At 44.3% G+C, this 14154-nt stretch overlaps 1 protein-coding gene across 11 annotated transcripts in view; it reads right to left on the reverse strand.

Annotated features, from left to right (window-relative positions):
- The window catches only part of NCALD (neurocalcin delta), a 266396-nt gene that overhangs the window by 36803 nt on the left and 215439 nt on the right, over nucleotides 1-14154 (reverse strand). For 4 of the 11 annotated variants that reach the window (XM_084864608.1, XM_084864610.1, XM_084864611.1 and 1 more), the window contains one exon: nucleotides 6899-7064. The exons of 4 other annotated variants lie outside the window; for them this stretch is intronic. The gene's annotated coding sequence lies outside the window, so the exon portion shown is untranslated. Of the gene's footprint in view, nucleotides 1-6898; nucleotides 7065-13666; nucleotides 13741-14154 lie in introns of all 11 variants that reach the window. 3 more of the 11 variants (XM_084864607.1, XM_084864606.1, XM_084864609.1) reach the window with 2 other exon arrangements.

Raw genomic sequence — 14154 nt, forward strand, 5'->3', positions numbered from 1 at the left:
AGAGAAGATTAAGAGAATAAACCGTTTCCTATGGTCAAGCACAACTATGTAAATGAGCACTGCTCTACACACACTGCTAAGTGCCTAAGGTCTATTTTTAATTTTAAAAGAAGATGGAAAAGAGATGCCCAACAACAGTACTGCAGACACATCATTACATCAGTGCTTTGCCTGTGACTGTTAAGCATCACTTTAACATATTTTAAAAATATATTTTTTATTGATTTTTTACAGAGAGGAAGGGAGTGGGATAGAGAGTTAGAAACATCGACATGAGAGAAACATCCACCAGCTGCCTCCTGCACACTCCCTACTGGGGATGTGCCCCCAACCAAGGTACATGCCCTTGACCAGAATTGAACCTGGGACCTTTCAGTCCACAGACTAACACTCTATCCACTGAGCCAAACCAGCCAGGGCTAATAAGCATCACTTTAGAAGAGCTTTTCACTAATATATCAGTCACCTTGGCACATCACTTAATGGCTGTATGCCTCAATTTTCTCATCTCTACAACGGCAATTCTTCCAACAAACATTTATGACTCATATACCGCATAGCAGGCACTGTTCTAGGCATTCTACCCAAGGCAGACAGAACAATACCAATCAGGATAAATAAGGAAATTATGTGGTATATAAAAGGTGAGAAGTACTTATGGTTAAAATGAAAGCAAAGGAGAGCAGGAGTGCTGGTGGCAACAGTTTTAAATATGTGCACACAATAGGTCTCCACGAGCAACGATGTGGCTCCCATTAGGGCAGCAGCAATGGAAGTAGCAAGCTATGATTGAATTTGGGATGTTTGCAAGGTACTGTATGGTAAACACGATCTTCGGACAGGTTGTATGTGAGACAGGAGAGAAAGAGATGAGTTAAGGATGACTCCAAGGTCTTTGGCTTGAGCCCAAGTGGAAGAGTCCATTGCCAACCAATGTCTGGGGAAGGTTTAGGTAGAGTAACTTCTGTCCCAAAGACCAGGAGTCCAATTTTTGGACATGCTGTATGGGATGGTTAATTTTATGTGTTGATCTGACTGGGCCACAGGGTGCCCAGTTATTTGGTCAAAGATTACTCTGAGTGTTCTGTGCTTTGGGCTGAGATTAACACCTGAATGGGCAGACCAGGTGAAGCAGATTGCTTTCTACTGTGTGTGGGCCTCCCCCAATCAGTTGAAGGCCTGATACAGCAGAAAGGCCGACTCCTGACACCCCTTTCTTCCCTTTTTCCCTCCCCTCCCCGAGGAAAAGAGAACTCTTCCTGCTTGAAGGCCCCCAAAACTGGAGCCATTTTTCTTGCCTGTAGATCAAACCAAAACATGGGCTCTTCTTGGGTCTAAGGCCTGTCAGCCTTTAGACAAGAGCTGACCATCAACTCTCCTGGTCCACAGGCCTTCAGTTCCACATGGGAACTAAACATCAGGGTTTCCAGTTTGCTGATTCACCCAGCAGATCTTGGGACCTGCCTGTGTACATAATATCCAAAATAAGTATATGTGAATGTATATGAATATTACACATGTACATACATACATATAGCATACTGCTTCTGTTTCTCTGGCAAACCCTGACTGACTCTTGGTGCTGGAGATGTCTATCAGACATTCAAGTGGAGAGTCCAGCAGGCAGCTGGCTATGAGTCTGGAATTTGAGACTTAGTTCAGGGCTGGTAACATATATTTGGGAACCCCTGGCCAAGATGGCATTCTAAGCCTGAGAACTGGGTAGGATCATTATGGGGATAAATATTGATAGAAACAAGTAGCTGTCGCCGAGGCCTGGTCTCTGCACTGTCTAAATAGCAGGGACTGGAGCCACAGAGACTGAGAAGGAGCAGCCATTGAGTCGGAAAGACACCGAGGAAGTGTGTTGGCCAGAAGCCGAGGGGAAATGATGCCAAGAAGGAAGGAGGAATCTTGTCTATCAAATTCTGCTGATTAATTGCTGCCACTGGTAAATGTCATTGCATTCAGCCATGCAGTGGCCACTGGTGACCTTGACAAAAAAAAAAAAAAAAAAAGGTAGCATTGGAGAGGTGAGGCCCAAGCCCCTTGGAGTGGGTTTCGAGGCGAAGGCAAGGAGGGAAGTTGGAGATGGGGGTTGGGCTCTCTTTGGAAGAGCTTTGTTTAAAAGGGGTGTGGGAAGAAAGGACAGCAGCTGGCAGAGAAAGGGAGGTCAAAAGAAAGACTTCTCATGCTACCCATGTCATCCGCTGCCATTGATGGAGCACCTCCCTGCGGTGCTAGGTGCTTTACATGTGATGCCCATTGAGTCCTCCCAATAGTTTTACAAGGCAGATGCTATTACCTCTATCTTTCAGGCAAGGGAACAGATGTTAAGAGACAGTGAGAAACTTTACAAAACAAAATCAGTAAGTGGCTGTGCCAGGACGGACACCCAGGTTGTTATAAATCAGAAGCAGAGACTCTTGACGACAACCCTGTATTCCTTGCCTCTAACAGAGCCTGCTACCCACAGGACTGCCTCCGGCGGGGAGCTCAGACCTGCGATGGTACCGGCAAAAGTGAACTGCCAGGCTCCTCGTCCCAGCGAGCAGGGAGCTCCTCATGGTGCAGAGCAGTGTGCAAAGGGATCTGTGTCCCTCTCTGGTCCCAACCTCTAGGAAGGACGGATGATACAACATCCTTACCAGCACAGCACTCCATGCAGACAGCACTTCCATCACATCCAGGGAGCAGAGCCAGCAGTAGTGTGCAGATCCTAGTTTCAGATTGGCCAGGTCAGTGGAGAGAAGTCCTGCCCTTTAGTGCCTACAACACTAGTGCGGATCCCAAGGGTTTCATAAATCTTTGCTGCTCCTGCAGTTGCTACCTGAAATTGGCGTGGGGTGGGGGCGGGGGCGCGGGCAGGGGTAGGGGTGGGGATCTATCCTAAAGGTGTGCTGTCCTTACAATCCTTGAGTGAGTTCCTGGGGTTTCCAGCTATTGTCAAACCCCAACACTTTCGGGATCTAATGGCCTGGGGTAGGCAATGACTTACTTTTCACTGTACACTTATTCCTTTATATAAACAATACTAATATTAAAATAAACTTAGAAACAAACAAAAGACACCCAACTGGCACAACAACTAATATTCCAAGGTTAAATCAGGCTGCAATATTACAGATTCCTTTTTTAAAATACATGATTTTTTTTTTTTTTTTTTTTTTTTTTTTTTTTTTTTTTTTTTTTTCTCTCAATGAAACAAGTAAGTGGGGCCCGGCATCTTGGTTTGCACTCAGGATCCAATTTCATTATAAAGCTGGATGGAAAGTCCCTGCGCAGAGAGACCGGGATGTGTGTCTGGGGGAGGGGTGGGAGTGAGGAGAGAAAGTGTCTTCCAGACCCAACATGACTCTGTAAGATGATGATCCTGACACCTCATGGGGGCGGGGGGGGGGGGGGGGGGGGGGCAGTGAAAGAAACTCCCTCAGACAAGAAGAGGGCGCCCTGGAAACAGCCATTTCAATGAGTGCCAGACTGACTGGAAATGAGGCTTAAAAAGCATTTTAAACAATAGCCCAAGGATAATTTGCTTAGCACACGGACCTCTACTGCAATTGACTCGGCTTGTTCCCTCTGCAATGTAGCATTAACCTCGTTTACCAGTATGCTCAGTTATTACAGATCACGTATTACCTGTCATAAGGTCCTTTCAATGCTCACTAAAGAACTCCTCTGAAAGTTCTGTGCACACGCCGCCTTCACAGCGGAGAACACCGATAATACTTTCAGAAAATGCTATTTAAGGGCCCGCAGCCCTGTATCCAACTCGCCTAATTTTCAGTTATTCTTAACTTTTAGGGGAAGTTTCTTTTTCCATAAAATAGCCTCTATTGAGTGCATTCGCAAAGGCATTCTTTACATTTTTTTTTCAGAGGGCTATCCATCACCACTGAGTTATGACTTAAGAAAACACTAGAAGCCTGATCATCAGAAAAAAGAAAAATAAACAGTAAATCCCATTTTAAATTGGAAACACTTGGATTTCACTTATAATCTTACATTTTTCTTAGTTACAGAAATAATACATGCTCATTGAATATAAATTCAACCAATACAGAATAACATAAAGGATAACCTGAAAACTACCTTAAAATCCCATTCCTCAAAGAATGTAATTAACAATATATATGTAATTAACAGTATATCCTTCCAGATTTTTCTGTACATGTAATATATATGTATTAGAAATCCCTAACATGAACTGCTTGAAGTTGTGTGTAAAGTTTTTTGTGCACGTATGGATAGGCATTTTAAAGGAAAAGGAACCCATAACTTTGATCAGTTTTCAAAAAAGTTTTAAAATATATATTACTATATATGTAATATAACATAAAGCATAACATATGTACAACTATATATAATTCCTATTTAGTTTACAAAAACCTAATCATAATCTACATGTAATTCTGAAATTCATTTTCTCCCATTTATGGACAATTTTTCCATTTCAGAAGTAATTTTTGTTGTTCCTTATTTTTCATTATCACTTAGTTTTTCTCCCTGGAAGTGCCAGAATCTGGGGCTTGGAGACAGAAAGATCTGGATTGGACTCTGGGCTGAACCATTTACAAGTGCCCCAACTTTGGCAAGTTATTCAGACTTTTAAAGTCTCAGTTTGTCATCTGTAGAATCAATTAGAATTATAATAGGATAATGGCAAGGAATAAGTAGGTAGTTGGCACAAGCAATGACTGGCATCGAGCAAATATTCAATGAACACTGGTGCTTTTGTAGGTAGAATTCACTTGGTCCAACATCACATATATAACTTCTGGAGAAGGATTTTAAAATCAGGATTTAGAGTCACAATAAAGTGGATTATTGAGAAGAAAGCTGAAACCACACTCTGGGATAAAATAATATTGCCCATTACTTAAGAATAAGCCAGCAAACAAATGATTCATATAGCTGTATATGTTGCAAAGAATCAGGTGTCAGTCTTAACCGGCACAGCTAAAGCAGTTGCCATGGACTGAGCTGATCAGGACTCCCCTTCTCTCCTAGGATATTGAGAAGGTCACATTCTAGACAGTGTTTCCCAAACTTTTGACATATGTGTGCCCCTTCTATAATTTTCGTAACGCTGAGTACCCCTCGTACTCATGAGAACATAGAATTAGGCGCAGCTAAGCACGGTGCTGTGCATATCCCCACCAAACTCCGGTGCAACGCGATCCCCACCAAACTCTTCCTGTACCCCTGGGGGTACGTGTACCACACTTTGGGAAACACTGTTAGACCACTCCATGCTGGGATTGGCCTTCCCATTCCAGTCTTAACACTCAGTTCTCAGACTTTGCATGTACAAAAGCTGCAAGTTCAATGTAAGCACAGAATTCCATTTCTTTTGCATGATGCTGGTGGTTTGCCTCATTTATTAGCACAGAGATGGCTTTGGCCTTTAGCTAGACCTGCAGCTCTCTCCACTCCCAGTGCCTCTTGCCCTGCTGTGTCCACTCTTTACCTCTGGCATACTGGACAGCCCAGAGCAAGAGCACACCTGGTTAAGGCCCTGCCATGACCACCACTCACTGGGTAGTAACTGACTTCCAGGCATATGCTAAGCATTTTGCACGCTTTATTTCTGTAATCTCACACCAATTCTGGACGTTACCTCAGTTTTGCAGATATACACCTTGAGGTTTGATTAAATAAAGAACATGTGTGAGATTACAGACTTAGTAAGGGGCAGGCTGGGAGTCTGAATCTCTTTATCTTGGAGCCCTGAAGCTCATGAATGCTAACCTCCACAGCTCTTGCTTCTGCGTGGTGGGCCACATGTTACGCTTGTAAGACTTTGGCAGGTAAGAGAGAAAATGCGGTGCCCACTGGAAGTTTCCCTGGGAGGGAGGCTCCCTAGTAGGAGGTCTTCCTGCAGGTTGGCACGTTCATCTTCACAGTCCACACCTGCAGGTCGGAGCTGGGATTGGCTCCTTCAGCTTTTCGGGGAGACCGGTGAGGTGGCGTTATCTGTCATGAGCAGAATAACGGGCAGTGAAGATGTCCAAGTCCTGAAACCTGTGAGCATGTCACCTCCTGTGGCACATGAGACTGTGCAGCTATAACGGAGAGTCTGGAGACGGAAGGCTCCCCTGGGTTTTCCAGGTGGGCAGTGTGACCACAAGGGTCCCGCTAAGAGGGAGGCAGGAACGCGAGGGTCAGGGGAGAATATGTGACAACAGAAGCAGAGGTCGGTGAGGCGGGAACCCAGAAGCTAGAAAAGGCAATGAAATAGATTCCTCCCCAGCATCTCCAGAATGGAGCTCTGTCCTGCAGACCCACTTTAGGCTCTGGTCCCCAACACTGCAGGAGAATCAGTCTGCTGTTTCAGGCCCTAAATGTCTGGCGACCTGTTAGAGCCCCCATAGGAAACCAAGCCAATGTCCACATCCTAAGTGTCTTATAACAGCCCTGTTCCTATTACACCTGAAGTCCCATGCCAGCTTTATCTAAATCCTAAAGCTAATGCTTATTGTATCTCAAACAGTCCATTAGTGATGTGCTGATGGGCCTGCTTCTCCCTCTTCATAAAGAAAATGAACTAAAATATACCTGTGAGCTTTAAAGTGGACATTGCCCTGGACACTCTGGATATTTCCAAAACCTAAGAGAGAACAGCCATTTCCTTTCCTTTGGGAACTCATGTTAGGATCATCTAATCGACACATATCCATACACTGACCCACAGCTTTTCAAATCTGAAACAGGCAGACATGATGGGAGGTGAATGCAAATTCCCTTTTTTTTACTGAGATACTTGTGAACATAGAGAAAAACATGCCTCCGTTTACATACATAAATTTAGAAGCACTGTGAAAACTCAAACAAAATTAGCCACCATAGAGGGGGGGAAATATCAGATAAGCTCATTAACTGGGGCGAAGCCACTTACATTCACAGGACTCGGGATAACGCTGGCTGGCGGACTGAAGGGGGCGCAGACGAGCACTGATGGAAGACCCAGCAGCCCAGGAGTAGGATTCAAGCAGCAGGAGAGAAGATCATGAGCAGATGGACGAGGCTTCTGCTGTTCTTGTCATGGAGAACGCAGAAGAATCCTGCAGTTGGAAGGTTCCTAACATTACCATGGTTATTTGAATAAGTCAGGAAACATCAGATCCCTGAAATGCATCCTTTGTGGCCTTAACAGTTCAGAGAGAAACTTGCTCCCCATCCCTGCACTCTCCAGCTGGACACTGCCATCACCCACGTTTCTTATGCAGATGATGGACAGCTTTGGACAGCCAAGGGCTGTCAGTCGGTTCTCTTGAACTCATCCTCTCTCCAGTCAAGAGCCCCAAACAGCTGACCATGCCTGGCTTCTAGACTACCTCCCTTAAAAACATCTCAGCTAAAGCTTGCATTATAACCATTAGCCAGAAGTATTGTAATTATTCTTTTTTATTGATCTTCTTCCTTACCAACAATCTCTTTGTAAATTGGCTGCTTCTTATTCTCTGATAGAAAAAAAAATAATTTAATACACCAGAACCCACCCGGCCGGTGTGGTTCAGTGGTTGAGTGTCAACCCATGCACCGGGAGGGAAGTTGTGGATCGAGACTTGGTGAGGGCACATGCCTGGGTTTCGGGTTTGATCCTCAGTGGGAGGCATGCAGGAGGCACCAGTTTGATGATTCTCTCTTATGATTGATGTTTCTATCTCTCCCTCTCCCTTCCTCTTTGAAATCAATTAAAAACATATTTAGAGGGGAAAAAAAATACCCAGATTCCCTATGCAAATGCCTTGTTGCCTTCCTGCAAAGGAGGAGGACAGCAAATAGTTGCTATTTCTTTACCAGGAAAAAAAGAAAGTTAGAGTGAGTGGCTTGTCTGTGTGTGCCAGCTGTCACTGGGAACAACAGGGACTCTCGACCCACTTGGCAAATGGGATGAACTTCCAAGTTTCTTTGTTTCCCCCAGGGTTCAGGGCAGTCCGCCGCAGTCCAGATTTCCCCACAAGTCCTGATCTCAAAAAATTTTATTTTCAACACAGAGATTTGTCTAATCTAGCACTAAATGCGGCTTAATCCTTATGCTGGTTGAAGAGTGTTCACATCAATGTTTAAAAACTAGATAAAATCTTTAGGCTATGTTATAGTTCCGGGTGAAGAAAATATGGTTACTAAACATTTACATATTATCAAGTGTAACTAATAAGGCTTACACTTAATCCTCCAAATCAATCATAATTTATGATGCACAGAGTTCAGACAAATGAGCTCTCTTTCTTGATCATTATAGCTGTGGATCTGAGCTAATTTCCTCTTCCTCCTCACCTAAGTTGCTGCTTCTCCTTCCACTGACCCCTCCAGAAAATAAAAATATAATGTGAACAGCTGTAGGGTGGGTGCAGATGGATGGAACCCACAGGAAATAACAAGTCCTGGATGCCATTTAAGGCGGCTCCTTGGTTGATCAGGATCTGTGTGACCCTCTGCAGGGACCACGCTAGCGGGCATCATGGTACCTCCACATCAGTAAGTTCAGGGGAGGGATGAGGGAAGATGGGTGAACTCTCACTAAAATGCATCATTCTGCCCAGCCAGTGAGACTCAGTGTTTGAGCACTGACCTATGAACCAAGAGGTCACAGTTCAATTCCCAGTCAGGGCACATGCTTGAGTTGCGGGCTCAATCCCCAGTGTGGGGTGTGCAGGAGACATCCGATTGATGATTCTACCCCATCATGGATGTGTCTATCTCTCACTCACTCCCCCATCTATTTTGAATTCAATAAAAATGTAGACCTAAAAATATGAAATAAAATGCATCATTTCAAAATGCAATAGCACGAAACATAGAGGAAAGGCTCTCATTATTTGGGAAACTGCTGAAAATAAACACTCCCAATGATAACAGAGTTGAAGAAAATTGTTCCACCTTCCTCTTCCACTTAAACCTTCCAAGCCTATGGTTATAAAACATACCTAGGCAGCCTTTACTGCCACATGCCAAGATTTTCAGACTAGATACTAACAGGCCTCACAGAATGCCAATAGATGGGTCTATTTCTTCTCTCTCTCCCTCTCTCCCTCTCCCTTCCTCTCTGAAATCAATAAAAATATTAAAAAGTTAAAAACACATTTCACCATATCCTCCTCTTAGACATTTACAAGAAAATTAAAAGCACTGAAAAGTCCTCCAATAGAGAAATGCATTAAATTTCATTTGCTCAGTAAATAAATATGTTAACCATGGAACATCCCATGGACTCAGGTTTCTGTGGGCCCCACTGTGCTGCGAGGTCCACCATCTTAGAGCAGAGTCAGGGGGCTCTGATTTAGAAAGAGCATTTCCCTAGCAGCACACAGCTTGTCAGAATTACCGCTAAGATACTCACTTCTGGGACCTCCTTGGCTTAAGCCACTCTCCAAGGAGACAGAGAACAAAGAATCTGGCTGGTTGTGAACAGGGAGCTCTCGAAGGCTATTCCTGAAACAAATTCTTTCAACTTTGGGCACCTTTCCTGGTTTCTGGGTCATGGATTTTCTTGGGATGTTGCTCCATAGCTTCTGACTTGGGTAGCTTTCTATGCTTTTTGAGCCAAGTCTTGTCCCAACTTCATTTAGCTTCCTGGTACCTGTCCTCGTCCTTTGGTCCAAGGGCATCGTCTGATCCTGGGCTCCACAGCTTCAACCTACAACTCTGAGGCCAAGGAACTCCCTTCTAAGGTTTTATCCACTCTGGCTTCCGGGTCAACCTATGGCTCACCTCCTTAAAGCTAACCTGTATTTCCTTGTGAGAATTAGTTAGCTGGGAGAGAGTAATGGTCCATTCCCATTTTAATCAAGAAAACTTAACAGAGATCCAGTGATTAGAAAGCCAGTGCACACTGATGCATTATATCATATTAGAGGCCTGATGCGCGAAGATTCGTGCAAGAATGGGCCTTCCTTCCCCTGGCTGCTGGCACTGACTTTGCTCAGGCAGAGCCCTCTTTCTGCCTTCCCACGCTGCCCAGAGCCCCGGACGCAAGTGTCTTGCCCCCTGGCTGCTTGGTGACTGTTTATGCAAATTAACCCACCATATTTATTGGGTAAATTTGCATACTCACTCCTGATAGGCTGGTGGGCATCACAAAAGCACAGTCAATTTGCATCTTATTCTTTGATTAGTGTAAATAGGTTTCAGATCCTAACCAAAGAAGAACTGGCTGCAATTTTTACTTGTTTTCCAAATTTGGAAACTGATCATTTAAGAAGTAGTAACCTGTCCAAGGTCACAGAGCTTAAATAATAGTCAGTCTGACCTCAGAGTGCATGCTACTCTCTCTGGACCAATAAGCCTCTCTTGATTCCCTCATCCAACCCTAACCTGTTCACTTTCTGAAACCACTGCTCAGGGACATGGTACTTCTACATGGTCATGACCCTGGGGCAGCTCAGGGTTCCCTCCTCTACCCCTCCTTTACTCGTCTGGTCAACACATTATACCCTAGGTTTGTTCTTCTCTCCCTGTCCCTTCATCAGAGTGATGTGTTTCTGTTGGGATTAACTGCTAGACCACTCTGTGCTAATGTGTCCTTTCTGGTAACAAAATGCTTTCACCCAGGCTAAAACTATATATCTCCACAGGATCCATATGCAGGGGCTGGCGGAGACTTGTGGGAAGAGACTATTGAGTCGGATAAGGAACCTTAGCATTCCATGAACCTCTGCTTACTTTGCCTGGGCCTGCACTCTCAACCCTCCTTGCACTTAGCATCATGGGAGATTATTACTATTAAACAAAAACCCTATGCCATTGCTGCACCCCAAATTAAACGACTCGGAATGCCCAGGAAAGAGACCCCACCACTGCATGCTATTAAATTGCTTGGAAATTCTCACATGAGAGTAGAGATGCATGCTCATTTCCTAAACATAGGGCTAGCTATGCAAATGGAAACACCTTTTCTAAATCTTGGGCTTCGTACACCCCAAGGAGATGGGTGAAAAATGACAAGCGTGCTTATGCAGAGGAGGAAAGAGGTTTAGTAGTCATGGACTTGACTGATTACCACATGTTCTTGGGCCAGAAATCAGCTTCTTGGGGGTTTGGTTTTGGCACCCAATAATGAGGGATTAATACTAACGTACCTCAAAGGTGGCTAATGGGAAATGACTAATCCAGACAGCCATGGGGTATTAGTTAGGCGAAGCTAAAATGCTTCCATGACAAGCAAGGGGATTTGAGTGATCTGCCTCTTACACATTGCCAAGAAAGCCCCAGTAATTACTAGTAATGAGCCAGAGTGGAATGCAATGAAGCAGACACCATAGTCGCACTAATTACCAATGGATGGCTGCTGCACTTTTCTCCCATTAATGTCTTTCCTCTGGATAGCAATTTGGGAAAATAAATAAAAAGAAAAGAACACAGCATCTTGAAGATTCTTTGGCACACTCCCACACAGCCGATGTTATCTTATTAACAAACCATTTCCTGGAAACAGGTGTGCCCTGACTTTTAAAACATGGGGACCTGCAATAAAAGAAATAGCCAAAGTGTTCTTTCATTTTACAAGCGTCCTTGAAGTAGAAACTTCCCTTGTGCATAATTCATTAACTTAGTACCTTCGGGAAGAAAAAAAAAAAAAATCAACCCATAATGGAGATGTAACTCTGACATGATCACGTTAACCAGCGGGGAAATGTGATTTAATTTAAAAAACCTTCACAGTAACTCATGACATTTGAAGTGAGGTTGGCGTCCATGAAACTAGAAAGAAGAGAAAGACGGAGCCATATTTAGGTTGTGAGATACAGTTTCCAGCCCCTGACATCACCGTCTATGTCACAGGTGAGGGAGACCGTGGGCAGTGTGTCAGCATGGACGACTCATCGCCATGGGTTGGAGGAGGTCTACCCAGGACGTGTCAGTTCTGCTGCCCAGGCTCTCCTCTCCTTCAACTCCCATGTGGCCAGCACCAAGGTTAGTCTCCTTTGAATAAGAACCGTGTAATACTGACTCCAACACATCTGTTATAAGCTGAGTGCTGTGTTAGACTTTCGAAGGAAGGTGAGGACATAAGGCACATCCCCTGCCCTCTATTCTTGTCAATTTATGGTGGCCAGATAGCCAAATCTGACAGCCTGTATCTTCTGGAAAGTGTCCACCACTAAGATTAGGGGTAGGGCTGCCAGATGAAATAGAGGATGCCCAGTTAAATCTGAATTTTAGTTAAATTACCAACAGTGCTTTAGTATATGTCCCAGATACTTCATGGGACACACTTATACAAAAAAAAAAAAAAAGACACAGCTCTCCCCATAGATATCACCAAGCTACAGTTACAAGGCCACTCACACAAGGCAAAAGAATAATTCATGTTTTTTAATTTAAAGTCAGAACTTTTCAATGAGAAAAATAAAAGGAAACAACAAATGTTCAGAATTTTATTATTTTTTAAATATATTTTTATTGATTTTTTTGCAGAGAGGAAGGGAGAGAGGTAGAGAGCCAGATACGTCGATGAGAGAGACACATTGACCAGCTGCCTCCTGCACACTCCCTACCGGGGATGTGCCCGCAACCAATGTACATGCCCTTGACTGGGATCGAACCTGGGACCTTTCAGTCCGCAGACCAACGCTATAACACTGAGCCAAACCGGTTTTGGCAATATTCAGGATTTTAAAAGTAAATTGTCTAAAGCAAAAGGAAACAGTGATTAAATTATTACTATACATCCCTCATTAGCTCCTAGCCTTTTCCTAGCTTCCTGATATCATATCAAATCCAGCCTACTTAAATTGACCAATTCTAGATCCTCCATAGATCAACCTTGTGGATTGTAAGGATTCCTGCTGCCCTGCCCTCCCACACTCCTGCCAACCAGTTTCTTGATCCCATATAGGGTGTCTTATTTCTGTTGCCAGAAATAAGATGTTTCTGACTCATGGACAACGCTTTTACTTCCGTAGATCATGCCAAATGTTCTTCATCACTCACTTCTTCTAATCAGTTGTCTCACTGCCACATATCCTTCTGCAGTTAATCTATTCATGGATCATTTACCAGAGATTTTAATCAGTGAGAAATATGTGTCCAGCTCTACACTAGGCATCATGAGAGATCGTAACCAATAAACAAGACATAGCTCTGGACCCTAGCTGCCTAGGTTGCCCAGCCTCCTCAGCAGGACCATAACCTTTTCAAAGACTGGCTGGACCTACTACACTTGTAGTATCTTGCTTAGCTGGAATATCTTGGATGAGGTGGGTCATGTGCTGGCCACTGAAAGGTCTGGATGACTGGACCTCATCTGCCTGGTGTCTATAGTAAGCAAATAAGAGGCAGCTGGAGGAACCTTACTAGACCTTGGACACCAAAGAAATCTTTTTGTAGGTGCTTAACTTCAGGGCTCACCACATAGAGTTAGTAAATATTGAAATAATATGTGCATGATCCAACACAGCAATTAGCTTTCTAAAGGGAAGGCGGGAAGCCCATCAGGAGGGGGTGACATTTAAGTAAATGAGAAGAGAGTCGGGGGTATTGATTTCTCTGCTGCTGGAGAGACAGATGCCTCCTTGAGTGAGGGCACAAGGACAATATTTCTGAGGATTCCACGTGCTAGACTTGACCAACATATGGAGCCACAAGCCAGTTGGACAGCTGCCATTTTGGCAGCTTTGTCAAGAGGAAAAAAGACTTTGCTGAAGGAGCTAAATCTTACCTGACCGAGAGGAATTCCCTGGCTTTGGAGCACTGGAAATGGAACAGAAGAGAGTGTCAAGGAGATTGCAGGATCTAACAATAGAAAATGAGGCAGCAGATTAGGCAGAGGAGGAGGACTAAGCAGTGACCAAGGGAAAATGGCACAGGAACTGCCACCGACACTGGACTGGACTACAGAGAGGGTCCCAGGCAGCAGGGGGCAATGAGGAAGGTTTCACTAAAGCATGGAGGCCGGTTTCAATGGAACCCCAATCTTCTCCTAGACCAGCAACAGCATTAATGTGTAAGACATTGTCCCAAATTCACACACAGGCGTGGACCTAAACTGCTTTTACTTTGGTTGATAGCTGAACTATCTTTTCTTTCTTTTTAACTTTACTTGTTCCTTCTTATTTGGCACTGATTCCAGGAGGGGGGCAGTGAGGCCTGAAACAAGGGCTTCTCTAGTCTCTCCCCACCCCCCCCCCCGCCCCCCCGCCCCGACCC

The sequence above is a fragment of the Pipistrellus hanaki genome (genome assembly GCF_964339955.1).
Source record: "Pipistrellus hanaki genome assembly, chromosome: 17".
NCBI classification, from domain to species: Eukaryota; Metazoa; Chordata; class Mammalia; order Chiroptera; family Vespertilionidae; genus Pipistrellus; species Pipistrellus hanaki.